At 31.5% G+C, this 16,872-nt stretch overlaps 1 long non-coding RNA gene across 2 annotated transcripts; it reads right to left on the bottom strand.

Annotated features, from left to right (window-relative positions):
- Positions 1-9,528: 9,528 nt before the first annotated feature.
- On the bottom strand, positions 9,529-13,830 carry LOC149054308 (uncharacterized). Of its 2 annotated transcripts, XR_016192285.1 has the most exons (4): positions 13,705-13,830; positions 11,965-12,208; positions 11,531-11,864; positions 9,529-9,615 (listed from the first exon to the last, which is right to left on the bottom strand). It is a non-coding gene; the product is annotated as an uncharacterized LOC149054308 (long non-coding RNA). The 2 variants fall into 2 exon arrangements; XR_016192284.1 differs by lacking the exon at positions 9,529-9,615 and having other exon boundaries at positions 11,266-11,864.
- Between the last annotated feature and the right edge of the window lie 3,042 nt (positions 13,831-16,872).

Raw genomic sequence — 16,872 nt, forward strand, 5'->3', positions numbered from 1 at the left:
GAAAAAAATACTGATGACCAAGACCCAGGTTCCGTTGAAATTCATAACTTTAGGCAGGTTTCCACTACATACCCGAGTACCGTGAACACGTTAAAATGTTCAGCTATATCCAATAACACGGTAACGTGATTGATCATGTGGCAACCTTACCTAACCACAGCGAACTATGTGTAGTGGGAACTCGCCTTTAGTTTTTGTTAAGTTTTTGACACCCAATTTTATGGGCATCGTTGCAAAATAGAGTAAAGGTCGCGCCCGCCGCACTGCAGCGGCATTCTTTTGTCTTGGCAGTGGCGATACATTTTCAGCTTCGTTTTGCGGTAGCCCGGTAGCCGCAAACATTTCAGTGTGTGATCTTTATTACTCTGTAAAAAAAAAAAAACTCTGATTCCTTATTTATTAAAACCGTTTTTTATTATTTATTGTCATTATTATAAACGTACATTTATACTAATTTCATAATAAAGTCATAATATAGACAATATAGACTATCATCGTAGCAAAAATCAGATTTTCAAAATGTTTAGTGTCATTTGATAAACTTGAACTTTTTATTTCTAACGACCGGTTGGCCGCGTAAGTAATTTATTATTCAATTATTTGCATATCGTTCGACATTCCTGGACGTAAGTAAAATAAAAGGCGACAGTCATCATATTTTCATATTTTGTTATATTAAAACAAATCGCAGTGTATATTATGTTTAGATTTTAATTAGCATAGGGACGAGAAGCAAAACTTCTGCTTCAGATTTGGAGTATTCATATATTTATTTTATAATTTACGATTACTATCTCTATCTACATGCTATATACCTATTTTAACGACTACATAAACTATCTGCTGCACGTATATACGTCTTCTGCAGTTATATGACTATAATATTATATGTTAATTATTATTATAATTATTTATTTAATAACTTTACCGTATGAAATTTACAATAAGTGATAACTCGCTGCAAAGGGTTTAATAATTAGAAAAGTAAAATATACAATTTTACGAATAAACACGAAAAATGAGATAAAAAGAGGTCGACATAATTATATTAAATATGAAAAAAAAATGTTATTTAATAATTACATAACAAATTTATAATTAATGTCAAACCATTTGTTTAAGGACTTTGTCCGTTTAATTATTATAAATAAAAAAAATAAATAAATAAATGTCTAAATATCCTATGTATAAATAAATAAATAATAAAAATGTTCAACTTGCTTAATGAATCAAAAACTAAATTGTTTTACGGAAATACCATTTTTTAAATTCTATTTAAAGGGACTTAATGACTTTAATTTTGTTTTTGTTGCTGTGGTTGCACACGAGATGTGTTAGAAGCGCGGAAAGTTTAGCGAGGAATTTTGTCTAAAATAACTCAGTTAACGAATTCCATAGATTCAAACTTGAACGCATAGTAATTTATATTAGTTTAATGCTATTTGCTACTCTTTAGTTGTTGGTATACCTACTTAAATGTAAAAAAGAAAACAATCCAGAATATCGGGAATCGCTAAAACACAAAATTAAATTCTTAATGATTCCACACGCACAGCCTCTATACATCTCCTACACATCTCTACACCTTTCCAGCTCCTGCATGGTTGATTATCACTGAATTTGTAATATTTAATAGTATTAGAAACTTGTTTCTGTTCCACGATTACGAATTATTCACTAATTATTTACGACGACGAATCAGTTTAAATTTAAATTTACATTCTAATTTAAATTAATAGTTTCATAGTTACTGCAGTAAACAAAGTTACTCTTGTGCCAATTTAATAGTTTCTAATGATTTACACGATACACATCTTTGCCAACAGAAGCTTAATGATAGTGTTGAACATTATCAAGATATATTATCTAGATGAAAATTATTCTTCACATATCTTATCTATACACATATTAATATAACAAATTTATCTTAAGTATCATCTTAGCGTTTGTTAAAACAAACAGTTCGTTTATGAGTTCCATGAATATCGTCATTTTTTAAACAAAAACTTTTCTTAACAAATCCTCTGTTTATTATATTATGACGGACAATATCCAATAATAGCTCAAGTAATTAAATTTGTATTAATACATTTTGCAATTTCTTTATATATATAAGTAGAAATATGTGTACAATATTACATACTCTTTATAATATTGACGTATTACCTATGACTAATGCCCGGTTGCACAAACGATCAATAAAAACAGTTCAATAAACTGTGATAACGGTTCAACAAACAGTCGGATAAATAACTTTATTGGTTCCTTAAAGTGTTGGACTGTTGCACAGAAAATTCTTTAACATTTTGATGGTTAGTGCTCTAACCATAGTTTAGATACCATAGTTACAAAAAATTATCATTCCATCATATATTTTTAATGTTATCAGTGTTAATTGTTATCTGTTTTATACTTTAAAATTAAGTTGAACTGGTATCAAAAATATAAATAATATTACCTTATCACAAAATAATTCGATATTATCAGATCAATAAAGTTATAGAACTCTTTTGAATATTTATCGAGCCGAAATCGGGTCTACAACTTATCGAACCGATAACACAATATTTATTGGATTGATAAAACTTATTGATCCTTTGTGCAACCTGTCAAATTGTTATCGATTCGATAACCCAGTTATTGGTCCGATAGCTAGTTATTGGTCGTTTGTGCAATCGGGCATTAGTATCATTCCTAAGCACATTATAATCGTGTGCCTATACGTTTATTATAATATGTTAATAGTCAATTAAATTATTTATCAGCCATACGTCATAAGGTAATCATTAAAATAATATCATTACAATTTAAAAAATAAAGATCAGAATATTTATTGCTTTACCCATATCATAAGCAATACAACACTACATTGATATGTGTGATTTATATTAAATTTAAGTTCATAATACGTATTTTTGTTTTAAAAGATATTAATTTTATTGTTTAACTGTATAGTAATATCTAATATCACACAAAATAATATTGTATAAAAATAGAAAAGAACCTGAGATAAAATGTAGGTATTTTATAAGCAGTTTTTTTATTATTTATAATGTGTACTGTGTAGTTTTAATTATTTTTATATTTATTTATATAAATTTATAATATAATATATAATGTTACAACATGTCACTTTAAATAATAAGTATATTATGTTACAATTTTTAAATTCCACATTAATGCGAACATATCCATTATTTGGTGTTATTAAATTTATTCAAATAATTGTGAATAGTATGCATTACTATTCGCTAAAGTTTTGATTTCAAAATTTGAAATTTGAAAATAATAATATTTCATTATATTAATTTTAATTACCTAAACATAATATTATATTGTAGTGAACATGTTATTAAAATTAAACTAAAACGTATATTTATTTCATGTTTATGAATTGATAAAATCCAACGTAATTACCGAGAATGTGGGTTTTTCTTGAAACTTTGATTCGATTGAATTATTATTTTGTTGTGTATCTATTTTTAAAATATCCACAAAGCAGATTGAAACTTTTTTCTATAAATCTCGTATCCTAATAATAATGAAATAATTTACAACCCGTGAAATTTTATAACTTTGTTGAAATAATATATATTAATATATTAATATATTAGTATGTGTTTCAGTGTTTGACGGCAAGTCGGCGAATAAAAGTTTCATTGAGATATTATACAATACGATTTAAGGTCTAAACTTTCATGCACAGCATTGGTTTAGTCACTCTACGCGTAAGAACACCAATCGAAAGGAAACCCAGGAAAGTAGAAAATAGATTGAATCCAAGACAGTTTCAGATTGGAGAACGGGACGATGGCGATGGTGGCGATCAACATTTTAACGAAATTATTATAAAGTCAATGAGAAAGACAGGTTGCGGTGTGAGATCTATCGAAAATCAAATTGTAATAATCGTATAATTAATTATTTTAATTAATATTTGATACACCGCAGACGAATACAATATTTTAAATTATAGTGATCGTGGTCGCCGGTTATCGTTTGTACATCATCTGCATGTTTACATGACTTGTTAAAATGTCGTACATCGTTACTGTACATTAGCGCGGTGCCGATTATCGTTTGCGCGTTTTCCGCTTTTTACCTGCTCAAAATTGCGTACATAGTTTGCGCTTCATAATTACCGTCATAATTCATGTCTTATATTTAATACATAGTAAGGGAAAACGATTTAAAATAAATTAAACACCTTAATTCAGTTAAATAATTGTAGTCATAATTAATCATTATACAAATCTCAAGTAATATGTCATAAAATAAAAAAATATTTTATGATACACATACACAATATGTGAAAATGTTTTAAATATAAATAATAAATCAATATTGTTTGGTATATATTATATAAGTCCTAATCCTTTCTGCAGTTGATGTATAAGCTGGTAGACGGGTGTTGCACAATTGCACCCTTATGTACAATAAATTTCGAAAAATGTACGCAAACAATAAATATAATATATTAATATAAAATATATGATAATATATAAAATATTAACAATAATATACTGCGAGTCTGCGACCATCTTGCAACATGGTATACGTATATTATAAACAGTGCGTCCCATAAGTTTTGAGACAATCATTCTAAAATTAATACTAGTATCTAGATAATTATAAAATTCTAGGAAGTTTTTACGACATCACCTAAAAACGTTTTGGATCGCTTCTGTGAAAGAATTGTACGCTTTAGACCCACTTTGTAGAAAGATCGATCTTTTTTCTTGCAGCACACATCGCGTCGATTGTCACTCAATTTTTTGACAAAATTTAGTTCCAGTACTCACCCACTCGCTCCCCCCCCCCCCCCATATTTACCAGATTTGAGTTCTCCAGACTATTTCCTGTTCCCAAAAATTAAAGATGGAGCTCAAGGAGCACCGTTTTGCCACCATTGAAATGATTCAAAAAGCGATGACCCTAAAGTTCTAGAACATTCCTGAAGCTGACTTTTCACGGGCCATGGAAAAATTGGCCGATTGTGCAAGAAAGTGTATAGAATGCAATGGTGACTATTTTGAATAAGAAATTGCTTAAAACATATTTAAATTTTTTTTTTGTAATTTCAGTAACCTTAGTCTCAAAACTTATGGCACTGTGTGCCCTCTTCGGTAAAACACACCGCTGTCGTCTACCAGCTGCAGTATATGACGATAACGCGCCAGGTGACTATGCGCCAGCCAGCGGCGACTGCGGTCGAGTTTAGCAAACCCTGCAATTTGTTCTGCTGCAGAGACGCAGAGTGCAGGTATATTATACATATTTTATACTACACGAATAATATTATCCAGATTACAGGTATACCGTTTACGTCACAGCTCAGCTCAATTTTCCTCTGCATGCACCGTGTATGAACAGGTTAGGTATATACTTATATTATCATTTTATCATATATGTATACATTTTGCGTGCCGATCGGTCGTCGGTGATAAAAGTTCGTCATCAGGTCCGAGTAGGGGTTGCTTATGTTACACAGATGCTGCGGCGGACCACAATGTGATGGTGATTGGAAAGTGGGTAGGTGGGGGTGACCCGTTTATAGACACCGCCGTGAATCCCCATTATATAGATACCTTTAAGGACACGTGTGTGAATAAAATATATGTATAAGTATTATAATAATAACATATTGTACGCGCGTGTATATATAGCCTTAAACTATCAATAAACTGGCCAATCAAATAACTTGATCGCGCAAACGAACCACGCCCGTATCGACTAGTTTTTTACGAGGTGGTTTATTATCATTAATCGGCCGCGGGGTAACTGCTTATTATTATTATTATTATCATTATTACCAAGACTGACCGGTCGCTCTGTCTCTATTATAGGATGAGTGTGTGTATTTTTCACACGCGGTCCGGTACCGGTTCGGATCAAGCGTCGCGGAATTTAGCACAGGGGCGTCTCCAGACCTTGGCTATGGGGGGGGGGCGAAATAATAAAAAAATAAATATTAATTTACATGAGAATATGGGATTCAGATACTGAGTGATGAACCATTTTTTTTTCAACTTTTGTAATTTAGAACTATAATAGTCTCCTATCTATAAAATATTTGTGTCACTGAAATGTTACAATATTAAAAACAAATTGTCATAGTCATCATAGTATACAAATTTATTTTATTGATTAATAGTTAAATATAAGTAGTTTATAAAACAAAATCTAAAATTCTTTTATTTTTAGCAAAAATAATTAATAAACACAAGGCACAAGTCAGTTGTAGACTACTATTTAATTTATCATATTATCATAACGACATAACGTATTATCATATTTAAATCTATAACACTTATCAGTTGACTCCACTTATCAGTTATCATGGCCATGTGGAGTAGTTGCAAGGTTTATAGATACTAGTATGATACTATATGATCGCGAATACGTGTTTTGATAACAAGATGATATTGTGAAATTACTGAAATTTCATATTATATAAATGTCAAATAATTTAATATAAATTATAAAATTTACTAATAATTACTATGCAAGTCAGTCACCTTACGGGGGGGGGCGATCGCCCCTTTCGCCCCCCCCCACAAGGACGCCCCTGATTTAGCACCCAAGTATCTAAGTGTTATAATATGTACATGCACGCAAACACATACATGACTTGAGATTTTAATTGTTACGTGCCCGACGTATGTATATGATATCAAACGTTGTCCAACGATGTATCGGTGACGAATAATGTATGTGTATACCAAACAGGGGAATACGAAAAGTTTTTGACGACAAATTTGACCTGACTACCAGCAGCACATTGTATACAAAATGATAAATTCGAATTTAACATACCTAATATTATTTTATTTTTACTTAACTGATTATCTCATATAGCAGCACCATGTGGTTATAGACAGAAACGAAACTACGAGACTTAAAGCATGGTGCAGATTTATTTGTTGCGTGCCGGAATTTAGTAAAGTTGTATCAAAAACAGTTGGGCGTTATGTCGTGGTGAAACCCTGTGATAATATAAAATACGTGTAATACGACACAAGCTTCTTGCTGTATTTATACAGTATGATATTATGTAAGTATCTATACATAAAACAAGGTAAAAACTGAAAGATAATATTATTGTCGATCACACCATCATATTACACAACATTTCATATATTGTTTGTTTCGCAGTGGTTCGAGAATCAAGTTTTGGTCTAATATTATAGTAGGTACATCACCGCCCCATCTTGACACTTGTCTATTCTATAATTATACCATACGAAGAATTATTACCGTTATTTTATTTTAGAAGAAATCCATACAATTCTTACTATTAGGACACCATAATAAGCATGTGTGGGATGAAAACAATATACTCTTATAAATAGTCGATAAGTTTATGACTGTCTTTGACGAGAAAGTCACCCTGCAGCACGTATGACGCTCGCAGATAGGTTAGATTACGTTACGTTTGAAATATCTTGGCAGATTACCAATAGTTATAGGAGGGGAACCGCGAGAGTTTTTAAAGTGTAATAGGATGAGAGATTATAGGCGGTCACATAGAAGCGTCTGTAAAATAGTTTAGCCCCTTCGTTGACGGTTTTCAATTTTAGATTGGTGTGTAAATTTATCGGTTAGATCTTAGATACGTATATCATCAGCGCGATATATTGGAAAGTTTGAATTTGCTGATGTTGAAATTGTTGGCCTTTTACCACAATTGAAGGCCATAATACTCAGTAATCAGATGGGTATAATCACTATGACTTCATACATAATAATTAAGAAGTTTAATCTGTGCCGTGTAGGTATATTTATTAATTATCATTAGTAGATGTTTTTAGACTTTATTTAACGTAAGCGTTGAATTATTATAATTATTAATTTGTTATTTTTATTAATTTTCTTCTTCAATATTAGTTCTAGCCTTTAATAATATTCACGTTATCCTAGGTTTATAATCAGCGACCGATTTACGGTTCTTAAAGTACATAAGTAAATATTATACTTATTATTTATTATAGGTATTAGAATTGCACTAATTATTACAGTTGATACAAGCAGTCCTTTAGCTGGCCATATTACATAACAGTAGATATGGAACTATCGTTTTTTTAATCGAAACAAATTAGAACTTTTATGTATCCAACTGATTTTAAATCTCTATAGATTCATAAAACTATAAAAAAAAATATATATATAATAATTAAACTTGTTTACTATTAAATTACCTACAGCCACCCTCTATTATATGAGCAATAAAATACTATATAGGTAAACGTAGACTAAATCAAATAATTTGGTTAGGTACATAAGCATATCATACACACACACATATAAATATATATATATATATATACAGATTATGGTTACATTATACATTTACAATGTTACAAATCTTCGTGGGTAATTAAGCTTGCTAAAGTACCAATAAATTTTAATGTTTGTTTAGTGTTTTTGATAGATATAATAGGTATATCAATAAGAGTAATAAGACATAAAAAGATATAAATGTTTTTTTTTGTAAACCATCCAGTTTTCAGTTTTATGATCACAATTAGTGTCATAAAATATGAAGATGAATATTCACTATAACTTTATTTGCCTATATAAACGTACCATATTATATTGTTAAGAACATTTTTTAATTTATGTTGATTTGGTATAATTGCTGTTGTAGGATTATAATTTAATGTTATATTTGGAATAAAGTAAATTTTGGAATTCCAAATGTCGATTATTCGGAATTTAAATCAGAAATATTAAAATGTGAACTGAATGATCTCAAGTAGACATTATGACGAATTAAGATCAGTTTTTTAAAATATTATTGTATTATTTAATCGATCGGTAGGATAGACAAAAAGTAAATACAAATGAGCATGATTTGTTTATCGTTCATCACGCGCCAACGCCGAAACGGTCGGTGACATGTATATACCGGGGAGCTCAACCTTTTCTTTAATACACCGTCACATACATTTATGATCACTTACTATATACGTACACGTATACAAGACCCATATGCATGCAATTTAAAAATTGCCTAATTTTAACTCCTTTAAAACTATCCACAACCAATCCTCTTAAAATATACTGTTATGGAAGATTAAAAATATTACACTCTAAACATTATTTGTATGCTGATGAATGATTATTGTATACCTACACATAATTATAAACGAAAGAATAATTAATTTTGTGTACTCTTTAGGCATAATTTTTTATTAGCCAATCCATAATTCTATTAACATCAGCATAGCATTACCGATAATACTGTAGCATGTATAGGTAAGTATATAATAATTAATAGGTATGTTAATTGTTGTATATATTAATGTTGCATTATCTACGGTGTAGACGGTGTGGTTATATTATACTTATACGATATGCATAAATAACAATTGCAGCAATTATTTTTTATTCGTCAAATAATAAAAATAATTTAATACAAATGGATGGATATTGTTTGTTGCAGCGGAAATACCATTTATAGAACCACGAAGTACCGTATACGACACACAGCTCGCTCATTCCCGCTGGAGTGTCGTTGTGGCCATAAGGATCGAGTAGCCGATGTCCACTCCCACACGGTTCTGCAATAGCCAAAGAAGTTGAGACTTCTGCGCAACTGAAGGTACGTTGTATCTGCAAACATATAAAATGTAATAATATACGAAGTAGGTAGATACTAGATACTAGATAGGTAGGTAGAAGCCAGAAGGTTTGTAGTATGTGTTTGCTGTTTGATCGTACAGGTACCTTTATAAGAAGCGACACTCACCTTTCCTATATTATGTGGTCGTTCAGTGTGCCTGTATTAATAATATATTTATATAGTACAATATTTTACTTGTCGGAAGCCAAAGCGGGCGTATAACACATATCGTAAAAAATCTCCTCACCTGCGAAAAGTGTTTGAGCATAACACCACAATGAGATACCGTATTATTAATTATTATTGCGTTATTATTAATAATAACACTAATAATATCATTGAAATTGCTAAATAAGTGAAACAAAAATTATGTTTGGATTCGAAATGAACCAATATTCCGAAAAGAAATTGTGGTGAACCGGATTTCACATTAACAGCAGGCTTCTTGATATATATAGTAATAATGAGCATAAAAATGCGTCAAGCCCTGGTCCCATAAATATACATAATTTATGTGATAAACTGATAAGTGTAGATAGACAGTATAGTATGATCATAAAATAGGTCGGAATGCGACATAAAATATTATTATATATTATTTTCCGACCAATTTTTCTAGGCCGTGTTATCCGAGAATAATGTAGAGCTAGAGCGAATGGGTAACGCGGTTTTTTTTCCGTACGGCAAACGTAAAGGATATAATAACGACAACAAAATAATAATATAATATTTTACATTTTTCTTTGGACGTTAAGTTTTTGCCGTGTCCCACTGGTCAGGTTGCACTTCCCCCATATTTATATTATTACAATATATTATTACTATTTGTGTAACAGTGGCCGTCATAAAATAATCCACGGCATCGCGACGTATACACGCCTCGCGCGCCCACACATTCGCCAACAGCCTCTCAGGCGACGAACTGCACAGTCGGACTCCCATTCTATTTACAATGTGTTGATACTAATTTAACTCGTAATGATGTTGTTCGTCCTACGCCCACGAACAGACGTCAGGTTTTTACCCGTGGTTCGATACGCATTGTAAAATATAGTTTTAATGATCCGCGTGCAGCAGCAGCACCGGTTTTCATCGCGATTTCGCGTCGAAGTAAAATAATAATAATATATAACATTATAATACTATGTATTATCAGATGACTTCTAGCATTTTATTTTAGCGCAGTAGTAAAAAAAAAGACCAGACGCAAGATACAAATTTGCTTTATTTTTGCTTTTTGAGCTTTTTTTAATTGCCATAGTTATCAACACTAAAATAAACTATTATATAGTTTAAAGACAGTGTGTATACTAGTAAGTTGAACGTACACAAAAATAGAATAAATATCAAATTAACTAACAAATCAATAAATTTCATCAATCAATCAATGTAATTGATAACTTTCTAATAAATAAAAACTAAACCAGATTTCAGTCATTTAGTTAAAAATATGTTTTTATTTGTTTGGAAATATTAGAATATGAAATATTATGTTTAAATTAGGCAATTATACTTTCTTATTTTAATTCTTTTTAATTTGAATAATATTTATCAACTAAAAAAGCCGTAAGTGCATGTTTTTAGAGCATATACTCGTATTTTAGGGTTTTAGGTGTATACGGATAATATATTTAGTGTTTTTTGATAGCTATAATAGTCATCTGTGCTAATTATAACCTTATATAAGCGACCCTATGTACGCTATTCGATATCGTCCTGCATGAACTCTCTAACTCTAATTTGTCATTGTCTATGCGAAATAAGTATTATTTTTACGATTTTATTCCCACGTTTTAACAATTTAATATAAAAAAAGATATGTGAAGCTTAAACTCAAATTTGATTTTTGATTATGTTGTCTATGCTTGATTAATGCTCAAAAGACGAAAAGCTTAGTTTATATACTTGTATTGTTTCGTTTCGAGAACGAAAGATTTTAGTCGTCTTCTTGAGGGATATGGTTACAGTTAGATTAGTTTTGACTTTAATCCTACAACGATTCGTCTGCGGTCCGGATTCGTCTGTCAATTCCTTGTAGTCCACCCGTAATTAAAATGTCTGTCTACCACTAGACGACAATACATCAATTCATCGATCCAAAATAGAAAGGATTAAAAAAGATTGTTAAATTGAAATTGAATGATCGGCACTAATGAGAACCAGAATAGGTTCTCCTGTCGTTTTTGTATCCACCCGAAACGTTAGTTTCTCCACAGACAGACGTTGAACAATTAAAATACTATAAAAAAAAAAGAAGGATCAATAGGCGCGTGTCGATTGTCTGCAGTGATGATAATAATAATAATAATAATGATAATAATCGCCAAAATGGTACTTACACTATAATAAGGCGAATACCGTAGCTACAGGTGTTTGGAAGCAATTGAACGGTGCAGCGATGGAAATATCTCTGCGTATATCTGACGATACCCCGCACATTAATTTGGCATTGGCCGCCCTCGAAAACACATTTTTCGGGTATTGACAGGTGATTCGGTTTGTTTCTGGTATATACATCAATTATTCTTGTATACTGAGGACTTCTGTGGGCAACCGTTCAAACATTTAATTTCCATCTGTAGTCTGACAATGAATAACGATTATATAAATTGTAATTTATGCCATCGATTTCGTTACGTATAAAATTATCAACTAATTGTGTACCTATAATAAAATATGAGATACTTAATTTTATTATTTTTATATAAATATTTAAATATATTTATTTCACTATATTTTTAATATATTCAATATTATTTTTATACAACCTTAAATAAAAATAATTTTATAACTTCCTAGTTTCATACGATTTTATAATCTTACTCTCAGGTGGATAAACGTACAAGATGCATAAAAAAATCAATTTGCATGATATTTTCAACTTTTTACAGTCATGGAAAATTTGTTTAATTCAAAAATAACACACAACACTCAACTGAATAGTTATTGAAAACCTTTCGTAAAATATTAAATTTATTTTAAAATATGAGAATATTTAAAATCTGTATTATACACTATAAAGTATAAGTCCAATAAGTAATATGTTTATGATACACGGTCGTCCTGTCCATTGAAGGGTTGGGGAGAAATCGGCAAGACTTAAAATGTTATTCTTTTCAATTTTCTGCTGGCAAATCTGATATTGATAGAAATACATTTGATTTATACGTAAAAACTACTCTTAAAACGTTAATTATTGATTTAAATATAAAAGGGATACCCATAATTCTCAAATAAAATACTTACGTTACAGATTAACATCGAAATAGTAAATTATTAATAAATAAATGATATTTTATTTTATTTTATTTACGCCTTGCATGGTAACTTGTAAAATTATTTCAAATAATTAATTTACTAGATCATGTATACAAATGTATTATTGTTATGTGTTTCACAAACACTTAAATCTTATATTTTAATTTGCAGGTGTTGTTCAAAAACAATAACATCATGATCTACGATATATATAACATTTATATAAAGGTATATATGCGTACACTGCAATTAGCTTATTGAAAACGGAAGTCTTCTTATCTTATAGATCACAGATGTTATCATAATATGTTAAAATAATGTTAAGAATCTTTGCGCAACAAATTGTGCAGTGGCCTATGCATATTGTAGACTGTAGTAATGGATTTATAATGGGCAAGTACACTTTTCTTATTAAAATAAACTGTTGACGTTATTGCATTATAATAACTAACACGGTTGCGGGATAACTCTTTTTGTCGTATAAAAAATAACGTCCATTCAGATTTGACGTTCTAAAATAATAATAATATTGTTTATAATAAAACCATAGGAATTCCCCCGAATTGACACTTAAATACCGTCATCTAATCTATGAATCTACATTAGGTATTACCCGCCGCGATTATAACAATATATCATATATTATAATAAATTATTCGCAGAGTTAGTCTACCCTGAGAGTATAATATTATGCAACGAAATAAAATTAATGTAATTTAAATGGTTTTTCAACAGTGATTGATATTATAATGTTCGAGTTGTACATTATCAGGAGTTTGTTGTACGAATAATAAACGAATGAGCCGTGTCAAGATACTTACCAGCATAGAATGAACTTGTCAGATTGTACTTCTGGTAATATAGTAGGTACGTAATACGTATGCCAAGGAGTTATACATAAGTGGTGCGTATACTGTAGTATACTTGTGTACTCACTACTCGCATCTATGCATATGTTTGTGTTTAATATATTATATTCGTTTGGTGAAACTAGCGCCCGTTTTATTATATACAGTGGCGTAGCCAGGATTTTTCAATGGGGGGGGGGGGGTTACGGTTTAGGTATATATAAAACAAATTATTTCAAATTGTATTGTACTTCAAATTTCAATTAAAGCATTTATTTATTAATGTCAAACAAAATTTTAATCACATTACAATATTTACATCAACCGTATTCTTCTTGTTTTAGTCGCTAATTTATTTAGGACATCATCAGGGTCTATTATTATATCATTATGTATATTCATCATTGCTAAACCATTCAACCTATTTTCACATGTGGTGTTTCGTAAATATGTTTTCAATCTTTTTAATGTGGAAAAAGATAATAACCATAAATAATATCTTTAATCGTGGTCATAACTACAGTGTTTTTGAAAACTCGTGCAGATAATATTAAAAATATAATATTATTATTATTATCAAATATCAATCAGGTTTCTGTCGTTTCTGGACGAGTTTTCTGAATATTCAGAAACGTTTTATGTCATATATTTTCATAGATAGTAGGTACTAGAATTAATGAAATATATAATAATTTATTAGATGTTGAAAGTCAATGGGGGGGGGTTTAAACACCCAAAACCCCCCCCTGGCTACGCCACTGATTATATACATATATATATTTGGTACATATTCATTATATATATATGTGTGTGTGTGTGTGTGTGTATATAGTTTATACTACCGGTATATACGTGTACACGCACAATCGTATCTGCATATTTCAATAACGCCTGTCGGTTTTTAGTCGGATATTTATTTATTTATTTTTATTTACGAATTAATTAAAAACACGGAAGATTTGCGTGAATCTCTTGGGTCCGAGACACGCTCTTCTCCGATTGTCAACTACATTATAATAATATAGGAAAACAGTATATACTATATACTTAACGAAACTCGATTAATCACCACGCGCAGCCGTACGGACGAGTTCTTTTTAATAAAAAAAAAGAAAAAGAAAAAGAAAATAATAACGAAAAAGAAAAATTATAACAAAAAAAAGTGAAGAAAAAAAGGTATTAATAAATTAACAGCATCGACGATGCGCCTCTGGTCACAGAGGGTTGAATAAATATACGTGGAAAAAGACGACGACGATCGTTATGTGTTCTGTCGTTGTTTAACCGAACGGTTATCTTGTTCGACCGGCCTGAAACACGACGTGTCGCAGTCAAGCATTTTAATCGACGGACAAAACGAAATAATAATAAATTTAATAAGGAGAGACGGCGGCGGTGGCGGCGGTGGTGAACGGGTGTAGTAGTGGCAGTGGTACGCGATGGTACACGTCGTGCGCGATCGTGGATGAGAGACTACAACGAGAGAGAGAGAGAGAGAGACGTCGAGTGACAGAAGACGCGTTGCAGTGAGAAAACGACAAAGATGCGATGGCCGAGCAGGGGAGGCTGGCGAGAGATCCCATTGCCAGTTAGCACGCTGCGTATGCCGTCCTAATTAAAAATATTTTAAACTCGAAACCGGGTGAGTATGGAAGACATACACAGCACACACGCGCATAATGTAATATATACACACGCGCGGATACGAAAACGGGGCAGAGACACGCGGCCGGGGACTAGTCGACTGCCGATGGTGTGTTAGTTAGAGTATACGCGTACAATAATAATAATAATACGACCGCAACGATTTTTTATTTTATTTTTTTAATAATATTATGTACACATTCGTTTTTATGCGTTCTGTGGAAACGATATAATATTATAGCGACGGCATTAGTCACCGGGGTACGGGGGGTGAAGCAGGAGAGCAGTAGACGATCGTGGTTGGAGAAGGGGAGAAAAAAAACAATGGACTACCTGATGTTTTTACAGTGTTTATATTATATTCTATATTATATGTATTGTATATATGTATTATACGCGTGGAGAGCGCACAGCTTCTCCGTCGTCCTGGTCGTCTTCTTTTTATTCTCATTCGTATATAATATTATAATCTCGTTCTCGTAAGCACTCGCTGAATAACGTCCACGACCGCAGACGAACGGCCGTAGACCGCTTCAACGCGTCTCGTACGCGGCTGCAGAGCGATACAGGTATATAGTACTATATACATAATATATAATAAACGTATATACTTATCTGTACACGAATATGTGTGTGAATACTGTATATGCAAACGCTATTTTTTTATGCAGTCGAACCGTGTCCGTGTGTATATTTATATTATGCATAATATATTACGTATATGCCTAGGTGTCGCGCACACCTGTAACCGCGTTTCGGTTAGTCGCGAATGCTGCGGCGACACGCCGATCGCGACACGAACACGTGCCCATGCGTCCGCGACGCATTCAGTATTGTCGAGACTCTTGTGTACGTGGCCGCTGACGTGCGAGAGTCGAGTTTAAGTACATTTCCCTCCATTTGTGCATTTAACTCGGTAAAACTGCTGTGTATAACACACTGTCATAGGTATGGTAGTGAGATTTAACTGCAAATTCGTCTTGTAATATTCTTTTATTTAATGAGAATTTTACGTAATTATGTCTCAACTATTAACAGCAATATAACATGTACCCTAATATGATATTCAATGTTATAAAGACGTAGGTTTAGTTAAATATTGTTAAACCAATTTGAAGAATAAAATTAAGGCTTTTTTTTGTTGAGGAAACGACATTAATGTAAGAAAGGTTGAGATCTTTAGGTGTATATTAAGTAGTCATGACGTGTCGTTGTTACTAGAAAAATAGTTCATTCAAATATTTTCAGTACCACCCACCTCTCAATTCTCGAATATCTACTCAATACAACATCATGTAGCTTGGTAGATATTTTTGATATTGTGTATCTCAGATCTTTTATGCAGACCTACTGATTTATTGCCACCATTAAAACTGTCACACTTGGCACCATTATCCACATATCTCGTCTATGACATTTGTGATTTGTGATTTGTCATTAGTCATAATTCTTACATTATAAAACTACAGGTTCTAGAACCTAACCTAATGATGGCAT

The sequence above is a fragment of the Diuraphis noxia genome, unplaced genomic scaffold, assembly GCF_037042655.1.
Source record: "Diuraphis noxia isolate RWA-SAM2 unplaced genomic scaffold, SU_Dnox_SAM2 contig0007, whole genome shotgun sequence".
NCBI lineage: Eukaryota > Metazoa > Arthropoda > Insecta > Hemiptera > Aphididae > Diuraphis > Diuraphis noxia.